This window comes from Grampus griseus, assembly GCF_964374135.1.
Source record: "Grampus griseus genome assembly, chromosome: 14".
NCBI lineage: Eukaryota > Metazoa > Chordata > Mammalia > Artiodactyla > Delphinidae > Grampus > Grampus griseus.
Window position 1 is genome coordinate 66981456 of NC_139008.1, and position 14469 is coordinate 66995924.

At 44.8% G+C, this 14469-nt stretch overlaps 1 protein-coding gene across 1 annotated transcript in view; it reads right to left on the reverse strand.

Annotated features, from left to right (window-relative positions):
- Positions 1–7965: 7965 nt before the first annotated feature.
- Positions 7966–14469, reverse strand: part of BLCAP (BLCAP apoptosis inducing factor) — a 28421-nt gene continuing 21917 nt past the window's right edge. Inside the window, exon 3 of the transcript XR_014297722.1 lies at positions 7966–8100. The gene's annotated coding sequence lies outside the window, so the exon portion shown is untranslated. The remainder of the gene's footprint in view (positions 8101–14469) is intronic.

Consider the following 14469-nt stretch of genomic DNA (forward strand, 5'->3'; position numbering starts at 1 on the left):
CATTTCAGACTTTTGATTTCAAGCAGAAAATAATTATCCTGCCTCTACCTAGCTCGCTGCCTGTTGCTAAGTACCAAAAGGCACAAAAAAAACGAATAAAGACATGGCCCCAGACATGAGGCAGGATGAAAGCACTGCTAATTAGAGCTGTAGTGCTACTCAGAGGGCAGAGGCAAAGCCTCCAGAAAAACACGGAGATCAGGTTACTTGGTAAAATGTACATGATTTAATTTGCCCCTTTCCACAAACACAACTAATCCCTTCACCTATACACTTAATCCCACTGTTCTGGGACCCCTTTTACCTGTCCCTGCTTTTCAAACTCAGGCTCATACAGCCCTCCTCTCTCCAAATGTCAACTTGAAAGAAACAGCACCTTCTAGAACCTTCTCCCCCCACCCCCCGCAAGGTCCCTCTTTTCCCTCCTGCTTTCTCAGCCAGTCTCCAGATCATCTTCCACCCAGCTGGGCTTTGCCTCCTCCCCCAAAGTTGCGGTGGCAGAGGTCTCCAATGTCCAGGTCCAGGGCGTGCCCTCACCTCCACCGATGTCTGTGCACCTGGCCCACCAGTGGCTACTCTGTCCTGGAAACTCTTCTTCATTGGCTTCTGAAGCCCATCTTTCCTTATCTTCTCTTTCTTACACTCCACTTCCATGTCCAGACCAGCCCCGTCCAATGTCAGTGTTGTCCAGGGCTTGGTCTTCTCTTTCACTGAGCACCTTTCCCCTCAATCTCATGCATCCCTAATGCTTTGGAGACCTCCTGGGAGCTGATTCTCCAAACTGACTGTCCAGTCCAAGCCTCCTTTGAGCTCTAGACCAACACATCCATCCTTCTCTTTAATGACCACCCTCCCATGTGCAGTGCAGAGCTCTACCCTGAGCTCCAGAACCCGAAAGCCAAACATCTACCAACATCTCAGACATCTCAACCCTGTGACCGAAACGAAACTCCTGGTCTGTTTTGAATCACTTGATTACCCTTTTTTAGTTCAAATTCCTAATCCTTCTTCCCCCCAGTTAACCTCATTTGCTGTTTCCTACTTTTTAAAAAAATTAATTAATTAATTTTTAATTTAAAAAAGATTTTTTTGGGTGGCATTGGGTCTTTGTTGCTGCGTGTGGGCTTTCTCTAGTTGCGGTGAGCGGGGGTCACTCTGTTGTGGCACAGGGGCTTCTCATTGCGGCGGCCTCTCTTGTTGTGGAGCATAGGCTCCAGGCGTGCAGGCTTCAGTAGTTGCGGCTCACGGGCTTAGTTGCTCCGCGGCATGTGGGATCTTCCCAGAGCAGGGATCGAACCGGTGTGCCCTGCATTGGCAGGCAGATTCCCAACCACTGCGCCACCAGGGAAGTCCACCTATTTTGGAGAATGACAATGCCGCTGTGGTAGGAGACACTTGGCAGTCACCTAGAATCTCCTCCTACTTCACCTGAGACATCCCATTGTGAGGCCGGTGGATCTTACCTCCTAACTGTTTCCATCGTCATCACCAGTAGCTTAGTCCAAGCCATCATCTCTCATTTGGTCCACTGCAGTTGCCTGCTAATCGGTCTCCTCAAATCCACCCTTCCTTCCAATGATCCAATCTTCACAGAGCAGCCAGAGGGGTCCTTTAAGAATACACACCTTTTTCATGCCCACCTCCTACTTGAAATCATTCAATGGCTCTTTGAGAAAGATCGACTTTGATTTCTCCAGCTTCACCATACACCACGGTCCCTCGCTCTCTGACACTGTTCCTACCCGACAGTCATTTCTCTTTGGTTCTTGCTAACAGAAACCACTCCAGGTGACATAGACTGATCTATGAGAGTCACGAAGGGCAGGTCTATTCCTCTCATCAGTGACTGGCTTCTGAGTGGACATGTGGCGCAAATCTAATCAATAAGAGTTGTTGGTGGTAGAGTCTTCTGGGAAGGGTTTCTTAGTCCTCAAAAAGAAGTATCAATTTAAGGAAGAACCACTTTCTTTCATCCATCTCTGGATGTTGGTATGGTGGATACAATGCCTGGAGTGGCTGCCGCCATCTTGTGACCATGGGGACAGGAGCCCATAAGCAGAGGATGGGAGAACTGAAAGATGGACAGAAACTGGGTCCTTGATGACATTAGAGCTGCCTCCCTTGGGATTCCTCATTATGTGTGATAATAAATCTTTTATAGTTTAACCATTTTTGAGTTGGCTTTTCTGTCACTTGTGTCAAAATCGTTCTTCCCGATAAGTGCTGCAGCCATGATGGCCTCCGGTTTCTGGAATGTACCACCCTCCTAGCACAGGGCTTCACACATGCTGTATCCTTATATGCAAAGCTCTTCTCATTTCTAGTTAACGTCCACTCCTCTGATCAAATGTTACTTCTCTGATCTAGGACGATTTCTCCATGGCACCTATCAGAGTTTAAAATTAGGGATTTCTTTATTGTCTTGATTAATACCTGGCTTCCTCGCTGGACTGGCAGTTCTACGTGGGGAGAGACAAGGTCTGTCTTTGCTCAGCATCGTGTACCTTCCCACGCATCTGTCCCAGTGCTTAGATGAACCACTGATTCAGTCAAGATTCTGGTAGGGTGGTGCACCCAAAGGACTTAACTGAAATTATTTTAATGAAAGGACTATTCACAAAGTGTGGCAGGATTAAGGGTTCCAAGAGATGACAAAGGACCCAGAGATGAGCAGCAGTTGGAAGCCTTCAGTACCTCTAGGCCTAAAGAGATGAGAGAAGGGTGTGGGATTTCAGAACCTGGAGAGAAAGCTGTGGCTTTAAGAAAGGGACCCCACCTGTGGCCATGAGTAAAGGATGGTAGTCACTGCCAACCCACAGCCCATAGGAAGGCAGCCAGGAGAACCTCACTCTCCTTCCCCCTCGACTCTCCCACTGGTTCCTCCATTGGTCAAACTCAACTAGAAACCAGAGGGCAGAAAGCATGGGTGGTATAAAGGTTGGTCATCCAGGGCACAGAACAGGATGCAAAAAGAGAATGGCTCTGGAGGGGTCAGTGTAGAGTATCGAGAACAGTCACCAAATGACCCTCGAGCTACTCAGTTCAATGCACCTTTTCCCTTTGTTATCAGTCTTAACGACCCTGCAGAAGTTGACAGTGTAGACAACCTTGCCATCAAGTTTTTCAGGATCAGAAAGGGCATCACCGGGAGTCTTCTCCATGGCTTCCTCTCCTCCCTGAGGCATCTCCAATCATACCCACTTGTTTCCTTTCAGCTGGGTTCAGAAGATGGATCCCGGCTCACAAATCATTCCTCTTTTCATCCTCTCCCTCTCTGCTGATGCCCTTTTTCAAGAAGAGAAAATTCTAGGGTCTCTCATTTTCAAAACTCCTCCATTGATCACTCGCATTTTTCTTGCTGCCACCCAACTCCTCCCCTAGTCATCCAGCCTCAGGAGAGGTCTGCGTCTCCTCCACCCATTCACTCCATTGCCCCTGTAAACTAGCTTTTACCCCTTCACCCCCCAAAACAGTACTTGCTGACGTTCATAATAGCCCCCTGATTGCTAAATTCAAAGGGCTTTGCTTCTTATTTTTCTGAGATTTGGGCCATATCAGAGTGTTGATTACTTTCTCCTTGAAACTCTTCACTACCTTGGTTGCCTTGGCAACCCCCTCTCCTAGTTGTTTCTCTCATCCCTCAGGTCCTTCCTTCTCTCTCTCCTTTGTCGACCGCCCACGCCTCAGTCAGCCCCTCAAATGTCACCATAATTCACAGTTGTGCCCTGGGTCCTCTCCCATTCTCTCCATGACGATATTACTCACTCCTAGAGGTCCTGTTATCCTCTGTCCCTGGGTCAGCCCCTCCAGTCAAATCTCTTCCTGGACTGGGATCCAGCTGCCTGCTGGGGCCCACCTGGCTGTACCCCCAGCCCAGCTCTACCTGAGACTGAGCCCATTGTTGCCCCCCTCAAACTGCCCCCCATGCTGTGCTTCCCCTCCCAAGCACCTCCCCGCCATCCACTGAGGGCCCCACCCAAGACACATGGGAATCACCATTGGTTCTTTCATCCCAACAGCCAAAAATCACCATGCATTTCTGACTTTATTTTCTAAAGGTTTTTGGGTTCCGTCCATCCCTCTTGCCGTTGCTCCAGGTCAGGTCTCATCCTATCTTACCTGGACCATAACCAGAGTCTCTTAATTGATCTCCCTACCCAGAGACCGTCACTTGCCAAATCTAGCCTTCACACTGGCTCCCACAGTGATTTTCCCACACCACAAATCCGAACACATCGCTCGTGTAAAAATAGCACCCACTGACTGCAGGATGGTGTCCAAACCCCAGGGCATCCAGGGCCCTGAAGGGTCTGACCTCTGTCCGTTCTGCAATCCACTCTTCTCATTCCATCTTTCTTCTCTAGTTTTCCAGGAACCCCAAATGCCCTGAAGCTCACTCTTGCTACTCCTCACTTCTGGGGCTTAGCTTGTGCTGCTTCCTTTGCTTAGAATGTCCTTCCAGTGCCTTCTACCTTGCTTATTCCTACTCATCTTTAAGAAATCAGACCAGTGGTCACCTGCTCTGGAAAGTTCTGTACATATCTATGTTTCATGATCGCACTTACCATACTGTATTATAATGGTCCACTTACAGGCTGTGTAGTAGGACACTATTCTGTATGTGTCTCCACGTGTTTCCCACCACCACCATCCCCACCTCCTTGCCTGTCACTGTTTTAATGCGTAACAAACAGGTCCAAACTTTAGTGACCTGAAAACACAAGTTATTATTTCTCATGGTTCTGGGTGTTGACAGGGCTCAGCTGGGTGGTTCTTGCTTAAAGTTACTCATGGACTTACGGTCAGAAGGCAGCTGGGGCTTGAGTCATCGAAGGCTCAACTGGGCTTACTGTGCAAGATGGCTCATTCACACAGCTGGCAGCCGGGGCTGTTGATCAGAGCACTCACATGTGGATTCACCATAGGGGTTGGACTTCCCACAACCTGGCAGCTGGGTTGCAAGAGGGAATGTCCCAAGACCAAGTGTTTCAAGAGGCCTGTGCGGAAGCTACAAGGCTCCCAATGACCTAGTTTCCCAAGTCCCAGAACATCTTTTCTGTTATTGGCCCTATGTTCTATTGGCCAAGTAAACACTAAGGGCAGCCCAGATTCACAGGGAGGGAAAGGATAAGAGACTCTACCTCTTGATGTGAGGAGTAGTATGTGCATACAGGGAGGGCAGGAATTGATGGTGGCCATCTTTGGAGACTAGCTACCATGGTCACTCTCTCCCCATTCAGTCAGAGCTTTGGGGGAGGATTTGGGTTGTTACAGCATGAAGGCAATGAGAAAGACAGTCAGTGATTTCAAATAGTCTCTTGAAACCTACAACAGAGACACAGTGTTTGGTTGTGGTCACTGATTTTTTGTAAAGACAAAAGAACCCAAGAGACTCAGAACTTGAAATTGATGCCATGAACAGTAAATAGGGAAGAATGCAGAAGCTGTCTTTCTGCCTGTAAGGGATAAAATTTGACCAGCTAGAGGGAGGAGGGGAATCACATGGAGATAGAACTAACAGTAGATGCTAGATCTCCAAAAAGAAATTTGGGGCTATCCCAGAGTAGAAGGGGATATTGCCTGGTTCCTCATGGTGTTTGCCAGGAGACCAACACCTCCTAGCAAGGGCTGGAGAGGCTGACAGCCCTGATGGGAGCAGGTGTTTGACAGATGGGCCTGGGGGTGTCCTCCACAGTCCTCTGTGTCCCTGTAGCAAGGTGATCACGATGAGGGTATAGGGTAGAGCGTGAGTGTAGCTGGTGGACTTGGAAATGCTTTGTGGTCAGGACAAGTGTTCGGTGGGGACGTCTTGGTTCAGTGGATGGCAGTAGATAGAGCCTGGGATCCAGAATCAGATGTACACCCTGGGGCCAGGGCAAATTAGGAGAGCCCAGAACATGGACCACCCGCAAGGAGAAGGGAAGCAGCAGTGGAAAGTGGAGAAGCTGGAAGTGGACCAAGAATCTACTTAAGAGAGACTCAGGGAACGTCCAGATGTGACTGCATTTACCTCAAACCGACTAAGTTTGTGCTACTGAACAGAAAAGGAGCGGGGGTAAGAGTGACCTTGAGTCACGGAGAAATAAAGAAACTGTATTTTGGCAATACAGTTGTATCTGTTTGGGGCTGTTTCTGGGCCAGCAAACTGGGGCCATCTTCAACTTTCCATCTTCTCTCATCTCTCGTGCTTGGTTGGCCCCGGGGCTCCTATTTCTACTTCTAATCGTCTCTTCAATCCACCTCCTCGCCACCGGCCGCGTTGTTTAGCTCAGCACTGCATCCCTTCTCACCTGGACAGCTGTGGCGGCCTCTTAGATATTCTCCCTGCCTCCAGGCTTGTGGGGGGCCCCTTCAAACCCTTTTCTGCAGGCAGCCAGAGGGGTGACAGGACTTATTGTTTTCTTTACCTAAACCAATGCAAACTCTCCTGGAAAATCATTTTGCTGTCCCGTTTTGAACAAAGTTCACCTTCTTATTACACTACCCACCTTATTGGCCATCGCTGATTGCCTTTTAACCAAATTCCTGCATTCTCACCTCGGGCTATTTTGGTCACGAACCTGAGGGATGGAAAACAGCGGTAGCCATGAATGCCAGCATGTGGAGAGGCAGGTCTGGGAGGGTGGGGCTGGCATGCGGCGAGACATGGAGACATGGAGATGGGAGAGGAAGGGTCTGACAGTCAAGTCTCTGGCTTCAGGGGACCTGGACGCCCAACTAGCCTGCCTATGGTTTGGCTACAGAAGCCAATCAAGTTCTGTTTCTGTCTGAGCTGGTGTGAGTTTTTTTTCACTGGCAAAGAAACATGACTAAATGAAAACGTGATCACATTGGTCTCTCTGCTTAAGCACGTTCACTGGTTCCTCACTACCCTTGGGATAAAAGCCCAAATTCCTCGGCATGACACACAGGTCACTGCTCTCCCTCGTGTTGCATCCAGGCCCCAAACCTGTGTGCCCCACACATGCTGGACTCATTTCTGTCCTTGGTGTATCCCATGGAGGTTGCTGGCCTCATGGGGACCAGGTAAGAGATGAGATCCACGCCTACTCTGCCTGCTCCCCTCGCCTCCCCCCAATCTCGCAGCTCTCAAGTCTTTTGAATCCAAGTCTTTATCTAGGATTTCACCTGGGCAGTCTCTTCTAAACTCTGGGCCCTTCCTTTTCCTATATCAAAACTTACCTCTCTCGGGCTTCCCTGGTGGCGCAGTGGTTGACAGCCCGCCTGCCAATGCAGGGGATGTGGGATGGAGCCCTGGTCCGGGAAGACCCCACATGCTGCGGAGCAGCTGGGCCCGTGTGCCACAGCTACTGAGCCTGTGCTCTGGAGCCCCTGAGCTACAACTACTGAGCCCATGCACCACAACTACTGAAACCCGCGCGCCTAGAGCCCGTGCTCCGCAACAAGAGAAGCCACCGCAACGAGAGGCCCGCCCACTGCAACAAAAAGTAGCCCACGCTCGCTGCAACTAGAGAAAGCCCGTGAGCAGCAACGAAGACCCAATGCAGCCAAAAATAAATTTATTAATAAAAAAACAAAAAAAACCCAAAAAACTTACCTCTCTCATGTTTTATCTCCTAAGAACTTGGGTCTTTGCATTTTTTTAATTGCAAAAATAATTTGTGGACATCTTAGAAAATTGCTAAGTACCCAAAGCACCCAGAGGCAACCACTGTTCACATCTTGAAACACTTCTTATCATAACTGTTTTAAAACAAGTCTTCTGTTTCTTTCCATGTAATACATACACATTGTTAAAAAAAAAAAAATCCAAGAGGATAGAAGAGCAGCCTTCTCTGCCTTCTCCCCATCCCCAAACTCTCACCCCAGAGTATGTGATCTGTTCCTTGAGGTCATCTCTCAGCTCTAAGAAACAATTAGATCCCTTGCATTAGGAAGGATGCTTTCACCAGCATCTAACAAAACACCCGAGCGTGGCTTAAACAGTAAGACCATTTTATTTATTTCAAAGAAAGTCCAGAAGTCAGTGGTGCCAGGTGTCCGAATTGAGTCAGCACAGAGTTGCATCTCCTGGCCTTCCCCTCGTGGTCACAATATGGCTGTCAGAGCTCCAAGTATCACGTTTTTACCCAACAGCACCTAGGCAGAAAGGAAGGGGCAGGACCAATAAAGCTCTCCAGATGCATCCCTTTAACCAGGGAGGAAAGTGCTTCCTTGAAGCTGCCTGACAATATTCACAAGATCCTAGTCAAAATCGGGTCATGAGAGTTTTCTGACCAGCATCTATGATACCCTATTTCTAAATAGTTCATAAGACCCACTGATGTCCCATGTGGCAGATTAGGCTTTGGGTCACTTGGAAACTACTCCCCACCATCCCTGCTTCTCCCACCACAGTTGTCAAGTACCTCTGTTGGTTTTTAAGAAACCTACTTGCCCCTTCACTCCTGACTCCACTGTGTGTCCACAGACGCTCCTGTGCCTCCCATTACCGTCCCTGTCAGTCCTCTGACCCCTTCCCTCCACTGCTATCTCCCAGCTTCTACATCTCTACTTTCACATCTGCCTATGGTTTGGCTACAGAAGGTCACTGGTCATCACATCGTGATGGGTGATAATACTGACATTCTGTTCTGTAACCATAATAAAATCCAGGTCAATACAAAAATTGAGTATCAATGAAAAGTGAAAAGGAAAAGATAAAATTCTCATTACTTGAGACAACTATACCATGTAACTTCCTGTGGGTACCTACCTACGTATTTACAAATTTTTAGGAAGTCTAGAAAAGTGTACATTGGGCCCATTACAGTAGCAACCTCTGGGTAAGAAGGAAATGGGATGGCAGTGGTGCCCAAAAGGGACTTTAGGTTCATCTGCAATGTTCTATTTCTCAAAAAGGAGAATATATTCATGTTGCGCTTATGTCATTGAACTTTCATTTGAAAAGTTCCCTTTCATTTTCAGCCAATTATGGCAGCTCTGTGTTTGGCAGTGCTTGCACGTCTGTGTCCAGGAAGGAAGAACGTTTACTTTGTGTGTGTCTATGAATGAAGTACAGTGATTAGTGGATTAAAAAAAAAATGTAGCAAGCAAAAGAAAAACAAAACAGGGGGTGCAGAGAGAACTCATTCACAACAACAATAAAAACTATAGGAATAAACCCATCGGGAAATTGGTAGGTTCGTTATGGAGAAAACCATAAAATAGGACTAAAGGCTGCCCTTTAGATGATCAGAATGAGTGCAGGGCTATACTGTGTTCATGGACTGAAAGACTCAGGATTGTACTGATGTTGATTTTCCCCAAATTAATCTTTAAATTCACAGAACCTGACAAGCAGGTTTTAAAATTCATGTGGAGGAGTTAACGTGCAGTAATAGTTAGCTGAGTTAATTGAACAGGAAGCACAATGAAATGGAACATTTTACTTAACAGATATCAAAAGGTGGTCTCAAGCTAGAGTGGATAAAACAGTCTGATGCAGACAGAAATATATAGACTGGTGAAAAAGAACCAGCGCCTCAGACCTACCTAGACATGGCAATTCAGTATATGAGGGAGTTTCACTTCAGATCAGTGGAGAGAGAAGGAACTAGACAGTCCGTCATGTTGCAATAATCAGCTGTATGTTTGCAGAAAGATTAGATCATATCTCATTTCAATCATAAACATACATTCCAGCTGCATTAAAGACCCAAATAGGGCTTCCCTGGTGGCGCAGTGGTTGAGAGTCCGCCTGCCGATGCAGGGGACACGGGTTCATGCCCCGGCCCAGGAAGATCCCACATGCCATGGAGCGCCTGGGCCCGTGAGCCATGGCCGCTGAGCCTGCGTGTCCGGAGCCTGTGCTCCGCAACGGGAGAGGCCACAACAGTGAGGGGCCCGCATACCCCCCGACAAAAAAAAAGACCCAAATAAAAACAAAATTACTAGAAAGGAATACAGAGTATACTTAAACCTTAGGAGTAAGAAAGGCCTAAACATGATATATAAATACAAGGAATAAAGGAAAAGATGGATAAATTTGATTATGTCAAAATTGATAACTTCTGTCTAACAAAAGCCCCTACAAAATTTGAAGGCAACAGACAAGCTGGAAGAAAACATGTGCCATATATATATACATACACACACACACACACACACACACAAAAGATTAATATCCAGATTACACTAGGAAACTCAAAAATCAATAAGATAAAGACAAACAACCTAATTTTTTAAATGAGCAAAAATAAACAGATCATTCAGAAAAGAGAAAATACAAATGCCTAAAACATATATGAAAATCTCACTAGCAAACAGGTATGTATAAACTTTAAAAAATTATTCAATTTTTCACCCAGCAAATTGGCAAACATTTAAAACAATCACTTATGGTGTGAGGAGTCCTCCCATATCCTCTGGCTAGAAGTTTAAATGGTACAGAAATTATGGAGGACACTTTGGTAACACCTAAAACTAAAAATGTGGAAACCCTGAGAACACAAATTCCACTTCTCAATCACCATCCTAGAGAAACATTACAGAAGAGGCACGTGTAAGGCTATTTTCTGTGGCGCTGCTTATGATGGAGGAAAGAAAAGGATGCAACTAAATGTCCATGGATCTTAGGAAGGAAAAATGTAGCACATTCATGGGAATGAATATAACACAGCTACTAAAAGGAACTGGCAAGAGCTATTTGTATCAATATATCTTAGAAATATAAGAGGGAGTGAAAAAACACAGCTTACAGTAAAATCTCTATAGAGTGGGATGATTCATTCAAAATACCTCCATTGATACTTACATTTCTATGGAAGGAGACACATAAAACTGCGGGTGAGGGAGGGAAACTAGGATTTCAGAGGGTGGCCAAAGGAAACTTTAGTTACATTCATATTGTCCGACTTTCAAAAGGAAAATGTATTCATGCTTTACTTCGTTAATTAAAGTATAATCTGAAAATACTCTAATTTGTTTCCAGCCAATTACGCCGGCTCTCTGTGTTTGGTGGTGCTTGCATATTTGTCCCCCGGAGGAAGAATGTTCACTTTGCGTGTGTGTCTGCAAGTCAAGCCCACTGATCGGTAAACAGGTTGAAATGAAATATGGAAAAACAAGGGCCAAACAAATAAAGGGAGAGGAGACCCTATTCACAGTTGACAACAAAACCTGTAATAAACCTAGGAATAAATTTATCAAGAAATATGCAAGACTTTAGAGAAAACCATAAAACTTCTCTGAAAGACATGAGAGTGACCGGAACTGAGAGATAATAGCAACGAGCACTGGCAGAAGACTCAAATATGATAAAGGTGCCAATTTTCTTCAAACTTACCTAAAACTCAATGTGATCCCAATTAAAATCCCAGCAGAATTTTTCCTGAGACTCGACAGGCTATTTTAAAATTCATGTGGTGGGACAAATATGCAAGGATGATCAAGGCAATTTTACAAAAACAACAGAGAGGGTGGGATTTGTCCTGCCAGTTAGCAAAGCATATTAGCAAGCTCAGGAGTAGACAAATAGATCAGTGGACCAGAAAGAGCTCTGACACAGACCCGCATTGGAATTCAGTGTCAGGCAGAGGAGGCAGTTCTAAATCAGCGGAGAAATGATATATTATTCCATAAATGGTGTTGGGACAATTACCTATCCATTTGGGGGGAATGGGGAGGAATTAAAGTTAGATCCTAAGATTTGTACATATGGAATTTATTTTTTGTATATAGTATAAAGGCTTAAATATGTATGTATACAGAAACTATAAATTTTAGAGAAGGAAATACAGTAAATACTTATGACCTTGATACAGGGAATACTTTCTTAAATAAGACTGTAAAAATGGCCTAAAAGTAAGATTGACAAATTTGATCGTATCAAAGTTAAAATTTCTCTAAGACAAAAAGATACTACACAATTAAATGACACAAATCACAATGTAGAAAACATCTGCAATATACATGACAAAGTATTAATATTCAAATAAAAAACTCTTAAAAATCAATAGCAAAAAGACAAAAAAAAACCTTAAAAAAAAAAAGAAACAGGCAAAGGATATGCACAAGCAATCCAGAGGAGGAAATGAAAATGGACAGTAAACACATGAAGACTTCAGTCTTGCAGGTAATTCAGAAAAATGCCAACTAAAGCAAGATACTATTTCTCACTCATCAGACTGGTTAAAAATGGAAAACTTGGACGTGGTCTGGGGAAATGGACACACACACGCTGCTAGCAGGAGATTACATTAGAAGGCAATTTGGAGAACACTTCAGAAATTTCTATTAGAATTTAAGATATGAATACCTTATGACCCATCAGTTCCATTTCTAAGTATCTATCCCAGAGAAATACTTGTACATGTGCAAAATGAACAATTATAAGATGCTCTTACAGGTTTGTCTTAATGGAACGACACTGGAAACATTTTAATAGTCAATCAATAGGAAACAAGAAAATCAAACATGGTGTAATCCTAAGGCCGCCAGTCGCCAGCTGCAAGGAATACTGCGGCAGAGCACGTCGGCTACACCAGGAGTCCCACAGGGCGCACTAAGCTGAGAGCAACACCTCCAGCTTGTACACATCATGTCTGTGCAAACACACGAAAAGAGAACAGAAGATGTGTTTCAATGGGCATCGGAAAACATTTTGGATGAACAGCAAAAGCCTAAGAGAGCTACCTCGGGAGGGGGAGAGGGATCTAGGGGCGGGGGGCTGTTCAGTAGAGACTTCTTTATCTGTAATACTATAATTTTATTTAAAGGAAAATGTATTCATGTATTACTTATATAATTAAATTTTAATTCAAAAATTCTAATTCATTTCCAGCCAATTAGTTCTACTTTATATGTGTGCTGTGCTCTCATTTGTGTGCCCAGGGACAAAGCACATTTACTCCGAGTGTGTGTCTGCGAATGAAGCATCGTGATTAGCAAATTGATTAAAATTTGGAAAGTGGAAAGCAAAACCTTTTACACTCACAAAAGGAGCAACACTGATAAGGTACTCAGGAATAAACCTAATAAGAAATGTGAAAAACCTTTATGACAAAAGCAACCAACCTTTATTAAAAGACATTAAAAATCAAACCAAACAAATAAGACTTTGATTAAATGGAGACAGATACCATGTTCACGGATGGAAGAACTGATATCCTAAAGATGTTATTTCTGCCTTCAATGAAATCCCACACAAAATTCCCACAGGATTTTTTTCATGGAACTTTGACAAGCTGATTCGAAAGTGTATATGAAAAAGTAAACGTGCAATACGACCAAGATAATTTTAAAAAAGAATAAAGGGCAAGGAAGGGAGGGGTGCTCAACTTACTGGGTAGTAAGATAAAGCTTTTGCTCATTAAAATCTGGTATTGGCCCAGAAGTAGACAAACAGCTCAACACACCTGAACAGAGTGTAGACGTAGGGAACTGGGAGAAAAGATACTGTTGGGACAATAAATGGTGCTTAGCCAACTGGTTATCCATTTGGAAAAAGATCAAATTAGATCTCTGTGTCACACCATACACGGAAATCCGTTTCAGATGGGTTAAAGAAAAACATTAAAAAAAAAATACAGAGGGCTTCAATGTAAATATCATTCATGTGGGGGGGAGGTTTCTTAGACAAGAGTGCTACCTGCCCTAGTGCTAGCGCTGCAGATGTTATCACCGCAGTTTGATACGATGCTTTAATATCCTGTTTCCAGTCGGACCGTACCTCCAACCTTCCGCACATGCCTGCGGAGCGTCTCCACCTGGACCTCACAGACCCCTCTTCTTCTTCCTCTCAGCTCAACCTGGTCCTGGGAAGAAGGACTGTGATCCTGGATGGACTGAGGTTGAATCCAGCTCCTGCTACTTGTGCTCTATGTCAGAAAGGCACTTGCTTCTCCAGTTTCTGTTCCCTCCTCTGTGATGTAGGGTGATGCTCTGTTGCTTGTGGGGGAAGGTGAAGTTCACAGGAGATGATGAATGTGAACATGCATAAATGGCACAGAGCTTATAAGGACGAGGAGAGCCGACTTCTTTACTTTTTCTCCACCTACCCACCCATGCAAACCCCTGCCACCATGACTTAATACCCCAGTTCTCTCCTGCATCATAATTCCGGAGAATCGTCACAGATTCTTTCTGGTCAAAAAGTGTGAATGTTGACTTCAGATTTTTCATTCCAAGGCAGATAATATTGATTCAGCACCCAAAGAGCTTACTGCCTGTTGCTAGGTGCTGAGAAACACAAAAAATAAGAAGACAGGATCCCAGCCATGAGACAGGATAAAAATGGTACTAATTAGAGCTGTAGTTGGTACATAGGTCAGATAAAAGCTCCCAAAAGAACATGGAGATCAAGTTACCCTCTAAAAGGTAAATAATTAAATTTTGCCCCATTCAGTCAAATACACATTATTGCCCCAAACTAATTTATCCATCACCACACTTGAACCCAACCCCCGTGGGAACTCATTTCACTAATTGTCTCCATCCTTAATCACTCCATTACTCAGGCTCCCTTCC